Genomic DNA, 23,750 nt, shown 5'->3' with positions numbered 1-23,750 from the left:
TAGTCATACCAGAACAGACCTAATAAATTATTTTGTTAGTCTTTAAAGTGCTACTTTACTCTTTTTTTGTTTTGATAGTATATAGATTAGCACAGCTTTCTCTCTGTTACTAATTAAACCATAGTGTGTTATTTCTTTCCCTGTGTCTCCTTTAAAGATGGAATGCTGACTGTGCTCAGTATATACACTGAAGAAGAATAAACACAAGGGCATTTAACACAATAATAAATTGTTTAACAGAGTTTTATGTTTCAATGCTGAAGGAAAAGTCTCTTGGAGAATATGCTCAGGGAATCCCTACCATAACTAAGTGGATAAATAAAACCAAACATTGATTTTGTTCTTCTTTTATGATGAAGTGAGATCTAAAAAGGAAATTTTATCTTTATAGTTTTGTAATTACTACTGGATAGAAATGAGAACAAAGGAAGTTTCACCTCTCAAAAGGTTCTTAGTATTAAGTCCCTGGACTCCTCTGGAAGATGTTTTTTGACTATTAAGCTCCTGGAAAAAATCTAATAATATTGGTGCTGAATGCCTGAGGCATTTGAGCATTAACTAAACTGAAAAAGTACCACAGTGACTCCAGCTTTAATCATTGGCATATGTAACAAAATGAATCTCAGTTCAGCCACAGGAAAAAAAACATGATTTATACAGAGACAGAGGTCTGCAGTGTTTCAGGGTAATATATTTACTGTTGTAAAAGAGGACTGATATATATTATGGCTAATCTAAATTAAGGCTTATGGAATTAGAATGTATGTCCCTGTTTGAGGAAGATTCCTGTATAACTGCCTGTTCTATTATAATGCATTATTCTTCCTGAAGTGTGTGTTTGGGGGGGCGCGGGGAGAAACCTTTCTCCATTACTGTTTGTTCAGAGGTGATATTAGCAGGGAGGGAAATAATGCAAAAAGGAATTAATTATATTTCACATTGCAGTGATCATGTAGGGATACATAATAGGTCCAGTCTACAGCAGAAATGAACTCAGGAGATTGTTTCAGTTTTGTAAAACCAAATCTAAATGTCGGGGTAATCCCTTATGCTGCATCCCTGAGGGGACAGGATGCAAGGTGTGGGAAGTGGGTTGGCTGTTGGAGGCCAGTGACAGGTATGTCCCAGGGACTCCCAGGTTCAATTGTGAAAATTGTGAGGTTGTAGATGGCCTGCCGGCCAGGAGTTTCAGACCCCTGATGTAGATTGGTAGGTGAGAGTGGAAATTTGAAATTTTGTTAAAAATGCGGACATTCAAAATATTTTGACCTTGGTCAAAAAGTTTTAAAAAGTAGCCTAAACTCCCCAACTATTCTTCCATCAAGATTTCGACAAAATCTTCCAACAAATTTTGAACAAGTCTGGAGAAGACTCATCTTTATTTTACATAATCACCATAATGAAAAACAAAATGCAACAGGAAGGTTTTATGTGGGACATATGGGCTACGTCTACACGTGAAGCCTACATCGATATAGCTTATTTCGATGTAGCAACATCGAAATAGGCTATTTCGATGAATAACGTCTACACGTCCTCCAGGGCTGGCAATGTCGATGTTCAACTTCGATGTTGCACGGCACCACATCGAAATAGGCGCTGCGTGGGAACGTCTACACGCCAAAGTAGCACACATCGAAATAAGGGTGCCAGGCACAGCTGCAGACAGGGTCACACGGCGGACTCAACAGCAAGCCACTCCCTTAAAGGGCCCCTCCCAGACACAGTTGCACTAAACAACACAAGATACACAGAGCCTACAACTGGTTGCAGACCCTGTGCCTGCAGCATGGATCCCCAGCTGCCGCAGCAGCAGCCAGAAGCCCTGGGCTAAGGGCTGCTGCCCACGGTGACCATAGAGTCCCGCAGGGGCTGGAGAGAGAGCATCTCTCAACCCCCCAGCTGATGGCCGCCATGGAGGACCCGGCAATTTCGACGTTGCGGGACGCGGATCGTCTACACGGTCCCTACTTCGACGTTGAACGTCGAAGTAGGGCGCTATTCCGATCCCCTCATGAGGTTAGCGACTTCGACGTCTCGCCGCCTAACGTCGAAGGTAACTTCGAAATAGCGCCCGACGTGTGTAGCCGCGACGGGCGCTATTTCGAAGTTAGTGCCACTACTTCGAAGTAGCGTGCACGTGTAGACACAGCTATGGTGTATTGTGTTTCGATGCGGAATGACCGTATTGTTGGCAGGGGAAGCATAATTAAAATATCTAATTAATATCACAAAACTGTACTGTTAACATCCCTCAGCGAAGCAAAAAAATCTAAGCATATGCTTAACTTTAAACAAGTGAGGAAGTTCATTCCTGCTCAGCAAAGAAGTTAACGGTATTTTACTTTAGAAACATGCTTAAGTCCCACTGAAGTTAAATGGGTAGCCTTTGTGCTATCAGGTAAGTTTGTGCTTAAATGCTGTGCTGAATAGGGATGGATTTATTCATATGTTTAAAACTGAGCATATGCTTAAGTGCTTTGTTGAATTGGGGCATAATAGGTAAAAAGGCAGATAGACTTTGGTTCCATGATCTAAGGCAAATAGTAAAGATGAGACCATTAAATTTTAAAATGTTATTTCCACATTTCTCTCAGAATAATAGAGATACAAGCAGAATTAAGAAATAATTAAAAGGAAACAAACTTAAATGCTAATAATATAGCCTGCAAGCTGAAGGATGAAAACTCATCATATGCAGTGTACTCAGGAATGGAATTAATACATTCTTGCTTTTCAGTCAGTTGTGGAACACTGGGGAAGTGCCAGAGGACTGGAAGAAAGCTCATGTTGCACTGCTATTTTAAAAGGGTAAATGGAATGATGTGGATAGTTATAGGCCTGTTAACCTAATGCGATCCTGGGCAATATAATGGAAGAGCTGATATGGGATTCAATTAATAAAGAATGAAAGGAGGGTAATATAATTAATGCTAGTCAAATATGGATTTAAAGAAGATTGACCTTGTCAAACTAACCTGATAACTTTTCTTGAAACTACCAGTTTGATAAAGTTACAATGTTGATGTAATAATTTTTTGCAAGGCTTAAGATCACACACGATTTTGATTAAGGAATTAGAAAAATGTACAATCGATATGACAGATTAAATGGATTAAAACTGGTTACATTCCCAGTCTCAAGATTTAATTGTAAATGGGGAATCACCATCAACTGGGTGTGTTTCTAGTGGATCCTTCAGGGTTCAGTTCTTGGCCCTATGCTTTTCTAAATAAAATACGTCTGATGCTATTTCAGATATTTTTATCAGTGCCATGGAACAAATCATAAATTAATTTCAGATAGAGTCTTGAAGAAAAGTTTTGTCAGAGTTTGAAAGATTCTCTTTCATCTGGAGAAGTCCAATAAAATATATTGCCTCACCCCCCACATTCTTTTACGTCTGAGATAAACATTTCAGAACAATTCAACTTTGGAAGAATGGGAAAAGTGATGTGATGTGAAAATCTATAGGCTGGTACATTTGGTCCTTCGTTGCCTGTTGAGGTACCTTCCTGCCTGGCCAACTTGCCAAGAGTGAAGGAGCTGAGCAGCCGAACTGTCCATCTACTAGGCAAGCAATCTCAGGAACTGAGTAGCCAAAAAAGTAGTCAGCTTGCTTTCTACATGCCATATTGGCAAATAGTTGAATGAAAAAACTGGCAGAACCATAGGCGGGCACCCTGTACAGTAGAGAGCCCGGTGCCTGACTGATTTTTGTCAAAAGTTTCAGGGGAATTGACACATTCCTGCAAAAGGTTTCAAGTCTGGTCAGTCAACATTTTTAATAGGAAACTGGTCAGTAGACATGTTTTGGTCATTTGTGTTATTTGACCACTATTTTTAAAATATTATCTTCTTGATCTCAGTGATGTCTTATGTCAATAAGTTTGTGCATTGTATGACAAAAGGGTTCTCTAAATCAGTTTTTAATTTGTCACCTTTCAATTTGTCCGAGTGCTCTTTCTTTATTGAAAAGTGCAAATAGAAATTCCCAAGCTGCCTTCTCTATATCTTCCATTGTTTCCATTCCTTTGTCGTTTTATATGACTGGTATAGTTTCTTTTACAATGTGGTCAAGTGCTTTCTCGCCTATCTAATATTGCCATCACTTGTCTCGAACCCCTTCTATGACTTTTTCAAAACTGGGAGACCATAACTGAAAAGAATATTCCAGATGAGGGCATACCTCTGATTTATGTAATATTTCCATCCTGTTCCTTGTGCATTGTAGCATTTTGTTACCTTTTTGACTGCTCCACAGAGTGAACAGAGTTTTAACAAACTTCAAGGAGAGATTTCATTTCAGATCCAGACCTTTCCAGAGGTCAAGGGCTGCCCTTCTCAAGGTGTTAATGATTCGCATTTATGTGTTACTTATTACAAGTCTTCTCTGATGTTGTCTGACCTTCCATCTTTATCCAACAAAGTTATTCAAAAAAATCTCTGATTCAGTGCTTGGAGAGGCAAGGCTTATTCTAGTACTAACTTAAAATGATTTCACTTTATTTCATGAAGCATACACATGCTTGATTTTGTGGATGGGGTTTTCTTGTAGCCTCGTAAAAAGAGTCTGTGAAATCCCACAGGGCAAAAGTTTTGGACACATGCTGTTCTGTATATGTGTTTTCATTAGTTGCCATCAGATGAAGGTATAACTGCAGCTAGATAGTTGGGTTGATGACATACAGGTTTATTTTTCTATCGAAGCTGACTCCAGGGAAGCGATTTCTGGGTTGGTTAGGTACCTTGATGTTCAGACTTAGATATTTGAAAATGTCCTGTAGTTAAATTCTGACGAAACAGAGCTGAGTTTTAATTGGCCCCTGCTGCCTTCTGAATGACACATTCGCCCCTGCAGTTCTTGCTGAAGGTAGTATTGTACAGCCTTTTATTAAGGTTCAGAACTTTAATTTGTCTGTGCTCTTGAACTTGTCTTATATTATCCTCACTTTTCAGTCAGAGAAACTGCTTTTGTCTTTTTCAGAACATAGCATAGTTTCACCAATACTTTGTCACGGTGACCCTGTACCACCAATTAAGTATTGGGAGGATTTCTCTGATTTTGCTTTTTGCCAGTGCTGTATGGACAGTCTATTCAGAATTAATCTAGAGTGCTAACTTGTTTAAGTTCCACAGAACTCCTGACCATGGACTTGAGATTCTTATACTTCTAGCTTGGTTTTACATCAGTTGTAAGATTGCTGTTCTCATGAATAAGAGGAAGCCCTGAGTTAAGGATGTCAATTCAGTCGGGGAGGATGTGGCCAACTCCCAGTGGTTGGTGTGGAGGTGTGAACACCAAGAGTGGAGAAATTACTTTTGCAATTGGACAGCCATTCCCAGTCTTTGTTCAATCCTAAATTGATAGTGTCAAATTTGCTAATGAATTTGAGCTTGGCAGTTTCTCTTTTAAGTCTGTTTTTGCAGTTTTTTGTTGCAGGATGGCTACTTCTGAGTCTGCTACTGAGTGTACAGGGAGATTGAAGTGTTCTATAGGTTTTTATATGTTACCATTCCTGATATCTGATTAGTATCCGTTTATTGTTTTACATGGAGACTGTCCAGTTTGGCCAATGTATATAGCAGAGGGTCATTGCTGGCACACAATGGCATATATTAGATTAGTGAATGAGCCCCTGATGGTGTGGTTGATGTGGTTAGGTCCTGTAATGGTATTGCTGGTGTAGATATGTGGTAAGAGTTGGAGCTGAGGTTTATTGCTGGAATTGGTTCCTGAGTTACAGTTATTGTGGTGTTGTGCACTGTTGCTGGTGAAAGTTTGCTTCAGGTTGGCGGGCTGTCTCTAGGCCAGGACTGGCCTCAAGAGGGGTTATGTGGGGATAGCACATGTCCATATGACAGGCTATATAACCACACACTGTGATTAGGTGGAGAAAGGAGATTTGCTGTGGTATATATCCGCAGCAAATTGTACCCCTGCCTCCAAGCACTGGGGAGTGGTGGATGAGTTATGGTGCACAGGGATGTTTCTGAAGCATCATGGTTTCTTGAGTGGTGCAGCTTTTGTAGCATTTCTTGCTCAGAGCTGTGCCTTAGTCATTGTCTCAGTAGTGTAGATGCAGTTTAGCCATCACTGTTATGAGGAAGCTGGTCTCTGCAAATGATCCAACAATTACAAACTTGCTTTTTTGAGGCTCCTAATCACAAGAAAGATATTCTTCACTGACTTGTAAATAAGCATTAGTAGGCAGTGCAGCTAAATTGGAAAAAAAAGTCATTATGAGCTCAAAGTGATTCCACTTAGCCTTCAGGCTTAGCTTTTGAGCTATGTCAGTTCCACTTAAATAATCTACAGTCATCACAATAAAAAAACCCCCAAAGACTGTCAACATCCCAATCATAGCTCTATATGGTGAATTATATGTAGCTACTTCAATAAGACAATATTGCCTTTATTTATCTTTGTGACAATAATGTCCTAAAATGTGCAATTTCTGTCCAGTTTTACATTTCATTTAAAGTATTAGTGAAACCCATCTTGTGTGTGTAAGGCTCTGCCAGGTGAAATTTATTAGAAGGGAATCATGGGGGAGGGGGAACATTCCTTAGGGAGCTTGGTTAGGAAAACTTTGTCTTCATCAAGTAAAACTAGAATGAGGTGAAGCTAAAGTCTATTTTCTTTGGACTAGTAGGAGCAGGGCAATGGCTTTCTGTTGCAATAAACTTCACAAGTAAATGTTTATATATGTACACTGACTCCAAATACCTAGCCTAACAAAGAACTTTATAAAGGTTCATAGGGGAGTAAGACACTGGTCTTCCATGGTCTTTAAATGGAATTTGGTCATGTAACTGCTTTTTTGTGTCTTTAAATTCTCTTTTGTAATTAGTAGAGTGTACAAAAACTCTGCTGTGTCTGGATGTAAACTTGGACTTTTTTGTTTTATATCAGATGGCTAATAAGAGGGTTAGGTATCAATGGGAAAAATATTCAAACCCGGATTAATCTACAGCCATACTGATGTATCTAAATGACTGACTTGATTTTGAAAGATGAAAGAACACTCACAAATGCCATTGGCTTCAGCAGAAACTTTCAGGACCTCAAAGATACTGAAAATCAGGCTATTTTGGAGCCTAAAATATATATTGAGGTCTAGAGCTTTTGAACTTGAGCCACTAAAATTTGAAAGATTTGGGCTCTCAGCACTTTTGAAATTCAGGTCACTTATTTTTCAGTGTCTAGATATAAATGAAGAGCACAAAAGGATACCAGTGTGTGTGTGAGAAAAGGCAGAAATTTTTTGGTGTTGAGTTAGTACATCTGTATGTTTTGTGGACATAACTTTTACTTGCTTGGAATATGGGATTAATATAGGGGTGGTGAACCTATAGTACTCTGGCTGCACATGGTTCGTCTGGGTTAGCTGGTACTTGGCTGCCAGACAGTTTTTTACCTTCAGCATCTACGGAGCGCTGCAGTTCCCAGCATTTGCCATTGCTTTAGCTTCCATTAGCTGGGAATGGTGTATTGTGGCCACTAGGAGCTGTAAGGCTCTAAGCTTGCGGACACTCAAGTCAACAAACCATCTGGGCTACATCTACACTAGCCCCTTCCTTTTGGAAGGGGCATGGTAATGAGTGAGCTGAGATGATGCTAATGAGGCACTGGCATTAATACGCAACACCTCATTAGCATAATGGCAGCCACGCATGATTCGAAAGTGCTGCTTTGGAATCGTGCACCACCCATGTAGACAGGGGCCTTTCAAAAGGACCTCCCCCCAGACTTCAAAAGCCCCTTTCATACTGAAGTCATTACCCACCTGCAGAATTGCCAGCAAATCCAATAAAAATATCCTATGATTTGCTTAGATCAAATTACTTTATCAAGGTCTCTACTAGGTTTTGAAGAGCCTTCCTCACTAATTGTCTATCAAAAGAGCTATGTAAGCTAGTGTTGGGGAACACTAAAAGAGCAAACAGCACATTCAAGGCAATGGGGTGACAGTTTAGCTCTGGTATGCTGAAACTTTAATGTGTGTGTAACCCATGCACCTACTGGGTGAGATTCGCTGTCTCATGTAGGCACTTAGACCATTTACAGAAAGAAAGAATGAGTCTTCTCTACAGCCTTAGCTGAGAGCAGGCTGGCTTTTAACTCGAGCAGTAGACGTTTGTACACTAAGCTCCAGAGGTCCAAGGTTTGTGTCCACTTACCAGAGTTACATGTGGGAGAGATTTCTGCTATCCTGCTCTTCAGGAAATAAATCCTGACATAGCAGCTCCTTAAAGTTTGTCTGGCTGTGAGGTCAGAGATAGATGTCCCTGGGCATTGGCTTACGTCCTGTATGATGATCTCACAAAGTCCATGACTTGATTCATGAATGCTGGAGCATGAATCCTGCAATCTGATTTGGATGCTTCTGTCTGTGTGTTATCCAGTTATAGGCAGTGAAGCTCCCCTTGGGTGTGATGTCCACTCACACAGACTTAGAAAAGGCAGCTTATGGCCATTCAATTATTGGCAGTAAAACTGACTAGGTGACCTCATGGACCTTTCTCTTTGTTTTAATTACATGAAAAGCCTAGTATAAAAGTAATAAACCATTTTATCCATCATGTTACATAATGCACCTCTTTCCAGCAGTGTCCAATAAGATGTTTCAAATGCACAGAAATCCCACCCATGCAATCTGATTGGAGGAAATAATGCTTCTCTTCTGCAAGCTGATAACATCCTTGAAATATGAGAACTGATCTTTCATTATAATCTGCTCTAGTTAATATGGTTCCAAATATTAGTGTTGTGGCTACATATGCCTGATTGATCCTTGAATCCTGGTAAACCATTTGTTTCAACTTTTTTAGTAATTCCTCATTCACTGAATAATATAACTTATATTCATTAAAACCAGCTGGCTTTCAGTTTCACAGATTTCCATTTCTTGTTTAAATGGATAGTCAATATTTTTGGCTTATCCAGTGTACTGTGCCATCAATTATTTTCTAGAACTTAAATTCTAAACAGGATCTTTTTGGGGGGTTGTGGTTACATACTAAATATGCAATATTTCAGAACTGCACACATTAGACATATAATTCCCAGGGAAATATGAAGGGGTCAGAGAGGTGATGTTCAAAGATTGGGAGCAGGAAAAAGGATTGGAAGGTTTGTCTTGTGACCAAGTTTCTGGGCTAGTCTTGTAAATAAATTGATCTGGACTCAATTGGCCATTTAAAAATTCCCTAAGAGGGAGAATTCTCAGGTGCCATGGAGAAAACGGTGGTGTCTCCTTTTCCTTTCTTAAGGAAACTTATTGGAACAGGGAATGACTGTTCCACCATGCCAGTTCTCAGCTGGCAAATGGTGCCTTTGGGAGCAGGCCCAGCTGTCATAAATTCATGGCCCAAGGGCCACTCTATTTTACAGGATGGCCAGAGCAGCTCTGAGAATCAAGAATATGTAGCTGACTACTCCTTCTCTCTTTCTTGAAACACACACATTTATTCACAGTCAAGAATCTTAACCATTATTACTGATTGATGTTTATATCTAAAACATTGTTAACATGCAAAATGATCATTAAGTCCTATATTTAGTTATTTTTAGCTGATTATGTTTCTACTATCAACATTCAGCAGAGCCACAGGCTTACAGCTACACTACAGTTGCTCTTTTGGAATACAAATGTATCCCAAAATAGCAACCCTGTGTCTAAACACTGCAATATGTGTAAGTTATTGAGTTACAGCTACAGTGTAGCCATAGCTACAATGTGTAAATTGTGAGTTGGTTGGATGTTGTACAGATAGGCTACGTCTACACTAGAGTTTTATCAAGAAGTCCAGGTTCTGTTGAGAAGACTCATGAAGCATCTACGCACACAATGTGTTTTCGACAGTCTGTTGACAAAACCCAACACTTTCGCTGACAGTGTTCTGCCTCTGTGTGCTGAGGAATAATGCCTTTGTCAGCAGTTTCCATTGACGAAAAAGCTGTGTAGACACTCCGAGGGGCCCTCTGTTGACAGGGCTTCTGGCGCACTGGACAACCCTGTTTACTGAGCTTCCAGTTGGCCATTCTGTTGAGAGAGTGGCTGGGCAGTCTGTCTCCTGTCTATGGAGTGGATTACTCTTTCAATCCGCTTTTGTGTTTGGACATGATCTGTCAACAAAAGTTTTGCTAGAAGATCTCTTCCAACAGTAAGATCTGTCGACAGATCCCTGTAGTATAGACATAGCCATAGAATAGAAAACGGTGGATTTCCTGCTTTGTAGATCTTAAAAGACAAACGGCATACAACAAAGCAGGCGTGCAGAACAGGAACAAGGAAAAGCAATGACATTCATTAATTATATAACATAGAAAATTCTTTTTCTTTTAAATAATGTGATTTTTAGTAAACTAAAGTGCTACGTCATCTGCACTACAGCGATCTGTTGACAGAAGTTACTGTCAGAAGAGATTGTCTGACAAAACTTCTGATGTCAGATTGCAGCCACATGTGAAAGTGGACTGCTTTGTTGTTTCCCCCCATCCGCTCTCTGAACAGAATGGCCAACTGGAAGTACAGCAGACAGGGCTGCCTGGTGACCCGGAAGCCCTGTCTGTCAGCAGAGGGTCTCCCAGAACATCCACACGGCTTTTTTGTTGGAAGATTCTGTCAAGAAAGGCATTCTGCCTCATGGGAGAGAGGCAGAAGGATGCCAACAAAAGTGCTGAGTTCTGTCAACCATATGTCAACAGAATGCTTTTTTAGTGTGGGGGCTCCGTGAGTTTTGTTGAGAAAACTCTGTGGTGTAGATGTAGCTATAGAGTCTCTCTGAGTCATCTTAGTAGATGAGAAATAATCTTTATAGAAGTATATGATCACTCAGTTGCTGTTTTAGTTGAAAAGTGGTTGCAGTAATCCTTTTCGTTCTGAATCCTGCAAAATATTCTGTGTGAACATGGATCCAACTGTCCAGACTTCATTGTAGGATTGTGACCCAAAGTTGTAGTTACCAGTTGGACAAGGAATTTCATCCTTTGAGGGATTATTCATTGACAACCTATAATTCTCTTGATCTGAATATTTTTACTTTTTTACCTAAATTTGTGTTTTTAAAAGTAGCTGGGAATACTGACTATTACTCCAGCTCTCACATGAACAGGGTAGCATTTCTAAAGTGTTTGGAGTGTGTGTACCATTTACTGCTCCAATATTTATCTCTGACTCCCCACCTTCATTTCTGCATGATGAACTAATATATTCAAAATATGATTTTTGTTGAATCACTCATAATTCCAGGTAAGGGTTAGGGTCGGACTTTCCCACTATTAAATCATGATCCTGCCTTTCTCTTCAGTATTTTGAAGAGTGAGACAGTCTTTCTAAATTGGAATTTTGTTGCAGTTGTGGAAATTGTTTCTATAACTGTTCCCTTTTTGATATACCCCTTTATATTCAATTCATTACTTATCTTAATTAGGGGATGGTTTTGTTTCTGATTTTAAGTTTTAGAAAATGTTAAATTTGAAATGTTTGTTGATGAAAACCACATCTCCTCAGCATATTCTATTTTATGACGATCAGAAAGTACTTCTCCTGTGGACTAAATAGACCGTATTATGTGATCTGTTTAATAGAAGGCCAACAACAAATTGCAAGAAACGGATTGTGCATTCCCTTCTTCTAATCTCAAGTCAAAGGTTCAAAAACTGAATCTTTTAAATCTGATTGTGAAGCTTTATTCACTGAAATTAAGTAGGGCACTTTTTTTACAAACAGTTTAATTTTAGGATTATACAGCAGAATGTATTCTTGCAACTTGTATCAACTAGAATTATGCGGTTGAAGGGAACCACATACAGGGGTATTATCTAGATATTTCCATCTATTCACTTTGAAAAAGTTTAAAAAAAAATAAGGCATTAGCAAATAGAGAAAGCTTTGCATGAGAATCTTTCTTCTGAATCAGGCAAATGGATGTGTATCAATATTTGCTGGAATATGATATAATGGTTTACATTTTGCCTTGTACAATACTAACATTTATTTTAGAAATAAGTTGCCATTTCAACATTAGGATTTTGTCTGTTTCCCAAGCTTTGCTGTTAGAAATAAAAAGTAGACAGTTGTAAGTTCCCTACATCTGACAAGATTGCTCTGTGTAATGAGAGCTGTAATAGGAATGCAGATCATAAAGTCATCTTTTAAAATGGAAGCTGTGAGGAAAAATGGAAGTAAGAGCTAAAATAAGAGTCTGATAATGGATTTACAGAAGTCTGAAGGCAAGCTTTGTATGACTAAATAAATGGGATCAAAAATGACAATTTTGATTTTTAAGAGATTTCCACTGAGACTCTCAGTATATTATAACTCATGCCTTCAAATGCAGGTTTTGATTGTACTAAAAAAGATTCTTTTTCTCAGAAGAAAGAACCTTGTAAAGGCCATTGGGAAGTCATCTATCCTTCAGGCACATTTAATCAATAACAAAGTTATCCTTTTTTTTAAAGAATGCAGAGCTTATCAACAGTCTGTTTATCAAGGCTGTGCTAAAATGACTTGACAGCTTTGAAAATGAGTATCTGAAATGTGAGCCTTTCTTAATTCCCTCAATAGGCTATATAACTGTTTGTGTCTGTGCATGTGAAAGTAATGATTTTGAGAAGTGCCCTTTATGCATAGAATGGATGGAGCAGAGAGAGATGATGTGTAAGAGTCTTCACATTTCAACACTAAAGATTTTAAATCTGACCTCAAGGAAGGAGGTGAGGGGAGAGCAAATCATTACTAAACCCAAGCAGTCCTTTGATGTTTACTTTTTTAATTTTTGCTAAAATCCCTAATGAGGGTCACAGTGTATGCCAAAAGAGCTTCTTTGGGAACCAAAGTAGATGCTGACATAAACTGGGCATCCCTGATGGTGTTTGAGTAATTCCTGGCACTGTGGTGCCCCTATGGATTATGATATAAGCTAGAATGGCTTTAGTGGTTTGCAGTATTGGCCCACTCTCCTCTGCCTCCAGCTCTACCACTGACACACGAAGTGAGCTGAGGGAGTACTTTCAGTAGTGGGGGTCCACTGGTACACAGGGCGCAGCAGTGGGGTATCATCGCTTCTGTTTAGAGCTGCAAAGGTCAGGTGAGTTGAGTGAAGAAGTGCAGTAACCTAGAGCTGGAGATCAGCTCAAATTACTTCTGGAACATTGGAAAGGGCACTGTACCCAAGGGCAGAAACCTCCATTCCCTAGAGAAAATAATAATTTTATTTTGCTTCAAGTGATGGAGAAATCAAATTTATTTAGGATTTGAGGTCACAAGCCAACATCCAGAGACATTTGTTTTCAGTAATAATGTGTTTATAAGGTTTTGGCAGAAATCACATATTAATCTTGCCAATGATCTGGTAGTTACCTGTTTACATCATATGCTGCATATTTATCTCTTTTTAGAAGGAGCAAAGCAGTCTTTCAAAACCCAATGGTCTAGGTAATCTAATTCCTACCGTTAAAACACGCAAAAATGAAATTCATGGTAATGATGTAGTTAGGAGATTTGAACAAGGGATCAATCTATGTTACTTTCCCAATTCAGTACGGTGCTCAAAAAATTTCCTCTCAGGTGCTGAACCCCTTCCAATCCTAGTATGTTTAGGGGGATTTGTGGATTGAGCTGTTAAGTTGAATGAGGAATGGAATTGTCACTGTAGTGGGCTTACTAATTGTGACACTTGGAAACCATTTTGGACACCCCTTCTTTAAGGCTGTTTCATGCTTAGTTTGTTAAACTGTAAATATTTTAGTCCAACATTTTCCTGGGTTCATCCAAGTTGTTGAATGACTGCATTAACCTTGGTGTGTTTTGGCAACAGAAGAGCAAATTAAAGTCAATAAATGTCTCCCACAGCACAGATAAACTCCAAGGGCACATAGTGAGGTGTTTATGAGCTATGGGGGATAATTTGGTCAAGTACATCCTTCCTTCCCTTCAAACAACTATTGCCATTTCAATTAAGTGTGTATTGGGTGGCAAAGCATGGTCTTCTGTGTTTTATCAGACAGTTTATCTGTCAGCATGTGACTTAAGGGAGCAGAGTGAATAGCAGCTCTATTTACATCTTCAGTTTAAAGGAAGGTGGCTTTTGTGTTGACTAGGTGTTGTCTGAATGTCTGGGGTGTCTGAGTTTGGGTGATCACTAAGAGATTTGACTTACCTTGATTATCTAACTTGTTGGTATCAAAACAAAAAGCAGTCAAGTAGCACTTTAAAGACCAGCAAAATAATTTATTAGGCGAGCTTTCATGGGACAGACCCACTTCTTCACTCTGACCCACTTCTTCACTCTGAAGTGGGTCTGTCCCATGAAAGCTCACCTAATAAATTATTTTGCTGGTCTTTAAAGTGCTACTTGACTGCTTTTTGTTTTGATAGTATATAGACTAGCACAACTCCCTCTCTGTTACTATGTAACTTGTTGGTAGTGAGGGTAAATCTCTAATGGCTCAGAGTTTGGGTTTGATTTAATGAGGTGTTTGGGTAAGTATTCAAATTTTTGAATGTTTAACTCTTCAGGGCTGTTGAGTATTACAAGTTGGATTGAAAATCTCAGGAAAACAGCATAATTCATGAATATCTATGTATATTTCCATCACTGTATTGCTTGAGTGCATGTCTGGTGGTAATTGTGCTAGAAGTTCTACAAGAACAGAATTTCTAATGGTATATTGGTATTTCTGCTTTTGGATTAGCCTAGAACTAGGAAGTATGCAGTTATATGAACATGAAACTTGTGTCAATAGATATTTATGTATCTTAAGTTTGGGTTGGGTGCAGTTTAAGTTTATGGTAAAAGTCAGGTCTGACTATAACAAAATGAGCTGGTCCTCCATTCTGTATCTATGTAAATCTGATGGTTTTGGACAATTTTAGAAAGATGTAGTTTACGGCCTTTTTCCTTTATTTGTAAACTGTAGGCCGAATTCTGCTTCATCTATCTGTGTAAAGATTGAATTTTCCAGGACAGTGCTGGAGAGCTGTCTGTCACGTGGTGTGGAGTGACTGACAGGTGCTGCTGCTAGCTAAAGTGGGTTCCAGGTTCTACTACATATCTCCCCCCGAAGGGTTTAAACATGTGATTTGTGTAGTGGCTGATCAACTGGCTAGTACCTTCTCCCATCCCTGTTGTGCTTCTGCTGCCATTTCAAGACTGCCCCTTCATGAATTTTCCACATTATGTCCTGCTCACTAGAACTGCTTCACTTCTACTTTATGTATGATTGGCTGCTTTAACTAGGCAAGGATTTTGCTTAAATTTAAGTTGGAGCCAAAAACTTTACAGAATCTTGCAAGTTAGCACTGTTGATCCAGTGACCTTTCAATGCCCTGTGCTTATGTATTGCACCAGTAAGCTAGCAATGGAAAGCCAGAAATTTCCCAGAAACCTAGGCCTATGCATGAGTGCAAGACACTGGAGATGTTTGTTGCAGTGATGTTACAGCAGCCAGTTCTCTGATGTTGCCCAACAACAAGTGTGTGAGTGAATGACCCAATAGAATCATGTGCCGTGAAATTGGAGCAGAAAGCAAAAAAATACCATGATTTAAATTCTCAAGGATCAGTTGTTGACATTGGCTTGACATGCTAAAGGAACTGTTTGGACCTGTCTATGCTGGAGTGGAGTCACTTGATAGAAGGGCCCTTGCAACTACAGGGTTTGACCTTAGTGGCCCTGATCATATGATGATGGTGGAGCTGTTTGACACATTTTTTCAATAAATGTATAGAAATTTAATTTTTCCATTTTTCTAGTCAGTTCCAAGAGTTGTTAATTGGCATGAACGAACCTTGAACTCTAAGGATGAAATCTGAGTCCCACTGAAGACAATAGTAAAATTCCCATGGACTTCAGTAGGGGAAGGTGTTCACTATGGAACTCGTCAGATTTTTTTGTTTTTATTCTTTTTACAAATATTAACTTGATGTGACATCAATTTGGATGGAACCTCTATCCTAACTTGTTAAAGGAGTGGTGCTTTATTTCCTTTCTTATGGGAGGTAATGCAAAGAAGGTTGTAGGTTTCTAGTGCTAAGTTGGAGAGTTGCAAACTGAGAATATATTCAATGTACCTGACAACTCAGCCCTTTAAAGGAGAAAAGAAATTTAATCTAAGATGGAAGTTCAGTATTTGAGTGCTGTTAGCTATCAATCTTAATATCTTAGCTGCAATTTTTGCACAAATTTAATAATATGGATACTTTAGTGTCTCTTGGAAGATTCACAAAACCAATTATAGAAATGTCAGAATTTTCATAGGAAGGTAACCTTCCTCTTAGCAATAGCAAGGGAACAAAACAAACTAATAGTGATTAAAGTGTCAGGATGTAATTGCATTTTCTTCCAAATAAACCCTCAACTCCCAATAAATAATTAAAACAAGCGTTGTTCCTTGGGATGCAACAGTTCAGTAGCTGTGATTAAAAAGTGCTAGGAGCCATTATTAGATTTTTCTATGATAAATTTTCTCCTGTTGTCAATTTGTCAGGTTTTATTATCTCACAGTTCTTTTGGATGTTTTTTCTTTCAGGTTTACTAGGAAAGCATAACTTTGTACTACTTGTGCTGTAGATGATGTTATCTAGGCTGCATGTTAATTTCACAAATAACCTTTAAATGTTCTCCTTTCCAGAGAGGTACATATAAATCTAGACTCGGGAATGATAATTAAATTTGTCAAGGCCTCAGGATTCCCCTAAGAACCATAATATGGCCATGTGACGCTTTGACATGTGTATTAGAAATCTTTTTTTTTTTTCAGCTCTCCATGTACTCTGTTAAATTGGTTACTACTAAGTTGTTTAATGAGCCATTCAGTCTTAACAAACAATGAAAACATCTTGACAAACTTTTTACAAGAGAGAGAGGAGATATTTGTAGACTGATTTCCTCCTTACAGAGACACACAGTACTGTGAAGTGAACTTTTAATGAGGCAAAATGGGTTTAAAACAGTAGTGTTCAATTCCATTTTATATTTTTTAGCGATTGCTGTGCTAGAAGGAAAACTATTCTACTCAGGCCCCTGTTTAAGTAAATAGAATTATAGAGGAATCATCCATGTTTGAACTATTTGAAGTGAAGCTATCATGTAAAACAATACAGTTCATGTACATGTACTTCTTCACACATCAGCGTTACCAGTATGAACTCAAACTTACATCTGTACATTATGATGACAAAAATAAGTTTTGCTTTTGGGTTTTTTTAAATGTTGTTTTTACATCTATTGGACCTGCAGAGCTAATTCAGCTAAGCAGGATTCTATTCCGGAATTATTGCAGAGCCAAATTATGCTGCTGTCAGAAGTGAAGGCTATGAAGCTTCTGTAGTCATAACTAATGGCAGAATTTGGCCCACGTAATGCTTGTTAGTAGTGATAATGAAGTACAAGCCAGAAAGATTAGCTCACAGTTTGGCTTTCACATCTTTGCGGGGAAAATGGGATAAATGGAACTCAAGAAAATGACACTAGACTTAACCTTGTATAGCATCCTTTAATTATAATAAATAAAGACACCCACAATGACATTTTTTAACCAAAAGAGAAGTTCAGCTTAAAAAGAAATCACCATTTCCCTGTGTTTTTAATTCAGCACAGTGGCTTAATTCCATTCTTGCCCCAGAAGAGAGATCTTCTTTTCCCTTTGAGGTACGCTTCGGCTAGGTTGGGCAGTCTAGGTGTTCATAACTGAATGAACAAATTTAATTTCCTTTCCTCTCACTGACAGAAGTTGAAAATAAAGGACCAATATGTATTTTCTCTAGAAATTTAAGTCTGGACATGAAGTTTAGCTGTTACTTTGTCTCAGTAAATTGCTTCACTTGATTATTGTGTTCGCAGCCATGTTGGTTCAAGGGTAATAGAGACAAGATGAGTGAGATCTTTTATTAGACCAATATAAATTGGCCCAATAAAAGATATTCTCTCATCCATTGTATTTCACCAGATTAAGTAATTTTTATCAACAAAAGGCAAATTTAAAGTAGAAGAGCTCAAGAAACTTTTGGCAGTTTCCATACATAAGAAGATTCGTCTTCTCAGTCCAGAATAACTAGTTTTGTTAACACTGCACATTTCTTGAAAGAGAGGATGTTAACACTGCTCAGTTGTTACAGTGCCAGCCTTCCTGTCAGGAGGTACAATCATAGAATTGTAGGGCAGAAAGGGACCTCAAGAGGTCATCTATACCAGCCCCCAGCAATTATGACAGGAATAAGTATTATGTGGGTTCACTTCTTTCTCTGCATCAACTTCCCATGCTATGTTAGGAAAGTCACTTAGTCTCTTTGAGCTTCTGTTTCCCATGTGTCAAATTGGGAAAAATAATTCTTATATACTTCACATGGGTATTGTGAACATAAAAACCTTTAAGTCTGTGAGGGGCTCAGTTATTAGGGATAAGATGAGTACTTAGCACAGCTTTAAAGCATTTCACTGTATACTAATAGGAAGGAGTGGAAAACGGCACACTTTCAAAACATTTCGGGTGCTGCGTAAGATGTTAAAAGATGAATTTGTTGCAGCACATATTCACAACAAGCGCTGGAATTGGAATGAAAATAGGATTACGATGCTTTTGGGAACTATTTGTTGAACTGGAAAAAAAAAACATTTTTCCAAGTCTGTTTTCCTTGTAAATCCAGCATAACTTCTCTGACTTCACTATCGTTACTCAGGATTTGAAGTAGTGTGTATAAACAGAATTTGGCATATTAAGTATAAGAAGAGTTTGAAATTACAGTCAAGTGACAAGCATGGTTATGATATCCGTGTCACTGGAAATATTCAATACTAGCTCTGATTCCTGTTATCAGGGAAAATTAAAATCACTCCTGCTGCAGTTCAGGAAAATGAACTGTTAGGTGTTAAGACCAGGAATATTGAACGAAAGAAATTTAATGGGAATTTTGCATGCATCAGTTCTATTTTTTCAAGTATTTTGAGTATGCAGACAAGAGAGTTCAATGTAACAGACAAATGTGACAAGGAAGTTGTCAATGAACATTTATTTTATTTATATCAGAAGGGTAGCCGTGTTCGTCTGTATCCGCAAAAACAACAAGAAGTCCTGTGGCACTTTATAGACTAACAAATTTTTTTTAGCACATAAACTGATGAAGTGGATCTTTGTCAACAAAAGCTTATGCTCCAAAAAAATCTGTTAGTCTATAAGGTGCCACAGGACTTCTCAGTTTATTTATCGATATCTATAACAAGATACAGGAAAAAAAACCCCACCCTTTCTCTCTTTTGTTATCTCAGTTGTCTTTGTCAAAATGTAAAAATATGTGTCAATAGATTCCTAAGCTTGTGTAGTAGTGGCCACTTGTAAATCAAATTACTTTGAACAGCAGGTCTATGGCAGCACTATTATTTCTGTTTTTAAATAGTAGTGTATTTAAAATTCTCTCTGTCTGTCGTTTTCCATCTCCAAGTCCAAACTAAAGATGACATGTATAAATTCTAGACAGTATCTCATCACAGTTTTACTTATCTTCATTGTGCAAGGGTAAACTACTCCCTGGGAAGCTCTTCTGATTTCATTTAATTCTAGGCAAACTAAGTGGATGCAGATGATCAGTACACAGCACGTGATACAAATGACTATCCCTCTACTTTGAAATCTCATTCTTAATGTAATCAAACACTAACATCTGCTGTTCTGAGCACACAAAGAGGTTCCTTTGAGTGTAAAGCTTTGCTGAGCACTGATAGTTTACCAAGAATAGAACATGTGCATCTAATAGAAGTCACAACTCTTTAATGCCAAACATTATCTAGAAAGTTCAAAGAGGAGTCTTCCCACACAGAGCTGAGCTCTCATTTTGCCCTGTTAGGAATGATCTTACATGCATGATTACTACTCATTTACCAAAATATAAGTTCATTTAAAAAGAACAAAAAATATGCTTAGAAACAAGTATTTTGATAACTATCTGAACTTCATACTTTGTTTAGAATCCTGTATCTTACTGTAAGTCCTGATCAAAGTATCTTTTTCTCTGTGTTCAATTATTCTCCAGATCTGAAGAAGTGGGCCTGTCCTACAAAAGCTTATCACCTAATGAGCATTATTGGTCTTAAAATGCTACAGGACTGGGTTTTTTTGTGTTTTTTTGATCCAAAACCCACCAATGTTAACAAGATTTAGGGACACGAAGGTACCTCAGGAGGGCAAATATCTTTATAGTCACTGATACTCTTTTTAAAATGTACAAAAATCAAAATAGCTGCCTTTTCAAATCTTCAGATCCCTTAATAAAAACTAAGGGGAGGGGGAAATTAAGTAAATTATTCACTTATCATCCCTTCTTTCTAGGCCAATAGCCAAAAATGAAACAAAGCAAAAACAAACAACAAAAACCACTCTGACCCACCCTCCAAATACACAACGTCCTTTTACCAAGCCCATCAAATCCCCCACTGTGCAGCAGCATGCATAAACAGATATGTATTGCAGCATGCCTTGACGGTCAAAAGACCAGGGCTAGTTCAGGTAGGGGCATGGCAGACAGCTTATTTCAGAGCAGAGATGTTCTTGAGATGTTTTAATTTTTTCCATACTTTGGTCTAAATACTGGACCAAAGCAATGTGGCAACAAGAGGCTGAAGGCAGATTCAAAATGCAGATCCTAGGTCATATCTGCCTCTTGTTTTATTCATAATTATATAAACATCTGACCCCCCCCATTAATCTTCATTACTGAGGCTGTTGCCATGTGACAGCTGCTATATATCGTATGTTGTAGGTCACTTCCAGGACATGTGGCTTCCTGACTACACCTTTTTTGGAAGTGTTATCCTTCTCAGTCTTTACTTGACTCTTTTTCTTCCCTGCTGGTGTCAATCCCATCTTCAATTTTTTCCCTCCTGACCAGAACCCCTCTTTTTTCGTTTTCTCTTCCCCAATTCCAGCTTCCCCTTCTAGCTCTTACTTCTCATCTCCAAGGACAACATCCTTTTACTACTTTTCCTTTGTAATGACAGCCCTATTCTTCACTCCAACACCCTCCTCTTCCCATTCTCTCCTGATGCTCAGGATCCATAAGACTGTAATAGTCATTACATGATATTTCTTATTTTCTTCACAAAAACAGTCTTTCCATCAACTGTGCTTTAGAAGATCTGTATACATCAAGGTATTTGTAGCATTGGACTAAATAAGGAAGCTTTGGAAGGGCAGGAAAAGAGTCCTCTCATTTAAAAGATAGAAAATGAAGGAACTATGGTATAACAATACCAAAACCTAAATGCCTAGGATGTAGCACTGTATTACGTAGGCTTTTCAGAGTTATCAGATATTCCTGTGGAAAATGATTGGGTCTGTCAAGATATAAAGAAGCAGCTGCAGACATCTGAAGTGGTAATTTATGTTTTGTGCAGTTATGGTCAGATAGGAGCTGGAACAAAAAAAGAAAAAAAGTTTAAATGGAGCTGAGGTAATGAAAGGAGTGACCCGAAAGATCAATTACTGAATATATAGAATTCCTTTTACAATTGAAGTAACAAATGTTCAGATATGTTTACAACAGTAGCTATCTGTGTAGAAGGACAAGCTATATTAAATCCAATACTCCTATAATTATAATTACCACTGCTTCACATTGATTATAAACTATATTAACAATGTACCATAATTGAGGACAATAGTAGTACAAAATGCAGCTGCAGAGTAGATTGATTAATTATTATTCCTCCTCCCAAATTTCACATAATTTTGTTTGTTTGTTGGTGGTTTCTTACAGTTGATTAAACGGGTCCATATTCTCTAAGTAGCTTTGCATGCAGCAGCATGGGGCCCTATTAATTTTTTTCTGAACTCATAAAGGTTTCAGACCATGGTGTGTTATAATCCAGATGATGATGCCAGTTACTTCCAAGAATGATTTCAATATTAAGATTTTAATTTTCCAGAGTAGAGCTGGGTGAATAATAAAATTGTGATTATTGTATTTTATTTCCAACATTTATTGAAATTCGTATTTGTAAATAGTGATATTGTAGAAAATAAGTGAATAATAAGAACAAGTTCAAATTGTATATAAAAGAATATGCAGTTTGTTGTATATTGTTTGCTTAGCTCTGCTCTGGGCTATTATAGTCTTAATCTCTTTAAAAAACAAAACAAAACCAGAAGTGACCATTACATTCCAGATGATACTAAACTGCTTAAGGTAGTTAAGACTGAAGCAGACTGTGAAGAGCTTCAAAGGGATCTCGCAAAATTAGCTGACTGGGTAACAAAAATGAATTTTATTGTTGATAAATGTAAAATAGAGCAATTTGAGATTAAAAAGACTGGGACTTCTCATCATAGAAAAGAGGAGACTAAGGGTACTCCTACACTACAGTGGAAGGTAGAGTTAAGGTATGCAATTCCAGCTATGTTACTTCTGTAGCTAGGGTACCTTAATGCAGTATATCAAAGCACAGTAAGGAACTTCTAAGATGTAGTAGCATGTCTTTATAACCAGTTAGTGCATTGCAAGCAAGTGCACCATCGTTGATTCACTCCCTACCCCTACCACTTCCTTCCCATAAAGTCCTGGGCTACCCTAGGGGATAAATTCAAATGTAAGGGACTTAGGTCGATTTTATAAAGCATCAGTCTTCACCACAGGGCTCTTTAGGTAGATTTTAAGGGGTTCTAAGGCCAGCTTTTGTGCACCTGATTTCACAAGGAGTAACACCAAAATTGCTTTTTTCAATGTTGACCTTATGCTTTTGCAGACAGCAGCATTATTAAAATTGACTTTATTATCCTCCATAAGTATCCCACATGCATCCTTTCTGGACATTGCTTTCACCTCTGCTGGTCTCTAGAGCTGTGTCTACACGTGCATGCTACTTCGAAGTAACGGCACTAACTTCGAAATAGCGCCCGTCGTGGCTACACGCGTCGGGCGCTATTTCGAAGTTAACTTCGACGTTAGGCGGCGAGACGTCGAAGTCGCTAACCTCATGAGGGGATCGGAATAGCACCCTACTTTGACGTTCAACGTCGAAGTAGGGCACGTGTAGACGATCCGCGTCCCGCAACGTCGAAATTGTGGGGTCCTCCATGGCAGCCATCAGCTGGGGGGTTGAGAGACGCTGTCTCTCCAGCCCGTGCGGGGCTCTATGGTCACCGTGTGCAGCAGTCCTTAGCCCAGGGCTTCTGGCTGCTGCTGCTGCAGCGGGGGATTCATGCTGCATGCACAGGGTCTGCAACTCGTTGTCGGCTCTGTGGATCTTGTGTTGTTTAGTGCAAGTGTGTCTGGGAGGGGCCCTTTAAGGGAGCAGCTGGCTGTTGAGTCCGCCGTGTGACCCTGTCTGCAGCTGTGCCTGGCACCCTTATTTCGATGTGTGCTACTGTGGCGTGTAGACATTCCCTCGCTGCGCCTATTTCGATGTGGTGCTGCGCAGCGTCGATGTTGAACATCGACGTTGTCAGCCCTGGAGGACGTGTAGACGTTATTCATCGAAATAGCCTATTTCGATGTCGCCACATCGAAATAGGCTACTTCGATGTAGGCTTCACGTGTAGACGTAGCCTAGGTGAGCAGGAATTAGGTGACAGGAAGCAGGGTTAATCAGCCCAGGAAGTTTGAAGTCATTTCCTTCCCAGCCAGCATGGCTAGCAAAGCTCAGGAACACACTTCAGCAGCTTACCTAGCCATGAGTTCACAGGATCACAAAAGAGCCGCAACATGGAGCAATCAGGAGATCCAGGACCTCCTCACAGTGTGGGAGTGATG

General features: G+C 38.9%; 1 long non-coding RNA gene across 1 annotated transcript in view; it reads left to right on the top strand.

The window, feature by feature from the left end:
- LOC142012662 (uncharacterized) overlaps window positions 1–23,750 on the top strand; it is a 158,779-nt gene that overhangs the window by 71,468 nt on the left and 63,561 nt on the right. The window lies entirely within an intron of this gene.

The sequence above is a fragment of the Carettochelys insculpta genome, chromosome 4 (genome assembly GCF_033958435.1).
Source record: "Carettochelys insculpta isolate YL-2023 chromosome 4, ASM3395843v1, whole genome shotgun sequence".
In the NCBI taxonomy this organism is placed as follows: Eukaryota; Metazoa; Chordata; order Testudines; family Carettochelyidae; genus Carettochelys; species Carettochelys insculpta.
The sequence above is the reverse complement of the archived record's forward strand: the minus strand, read 5'-3'. Positions and strand labels throughout refer to the sequence as shown.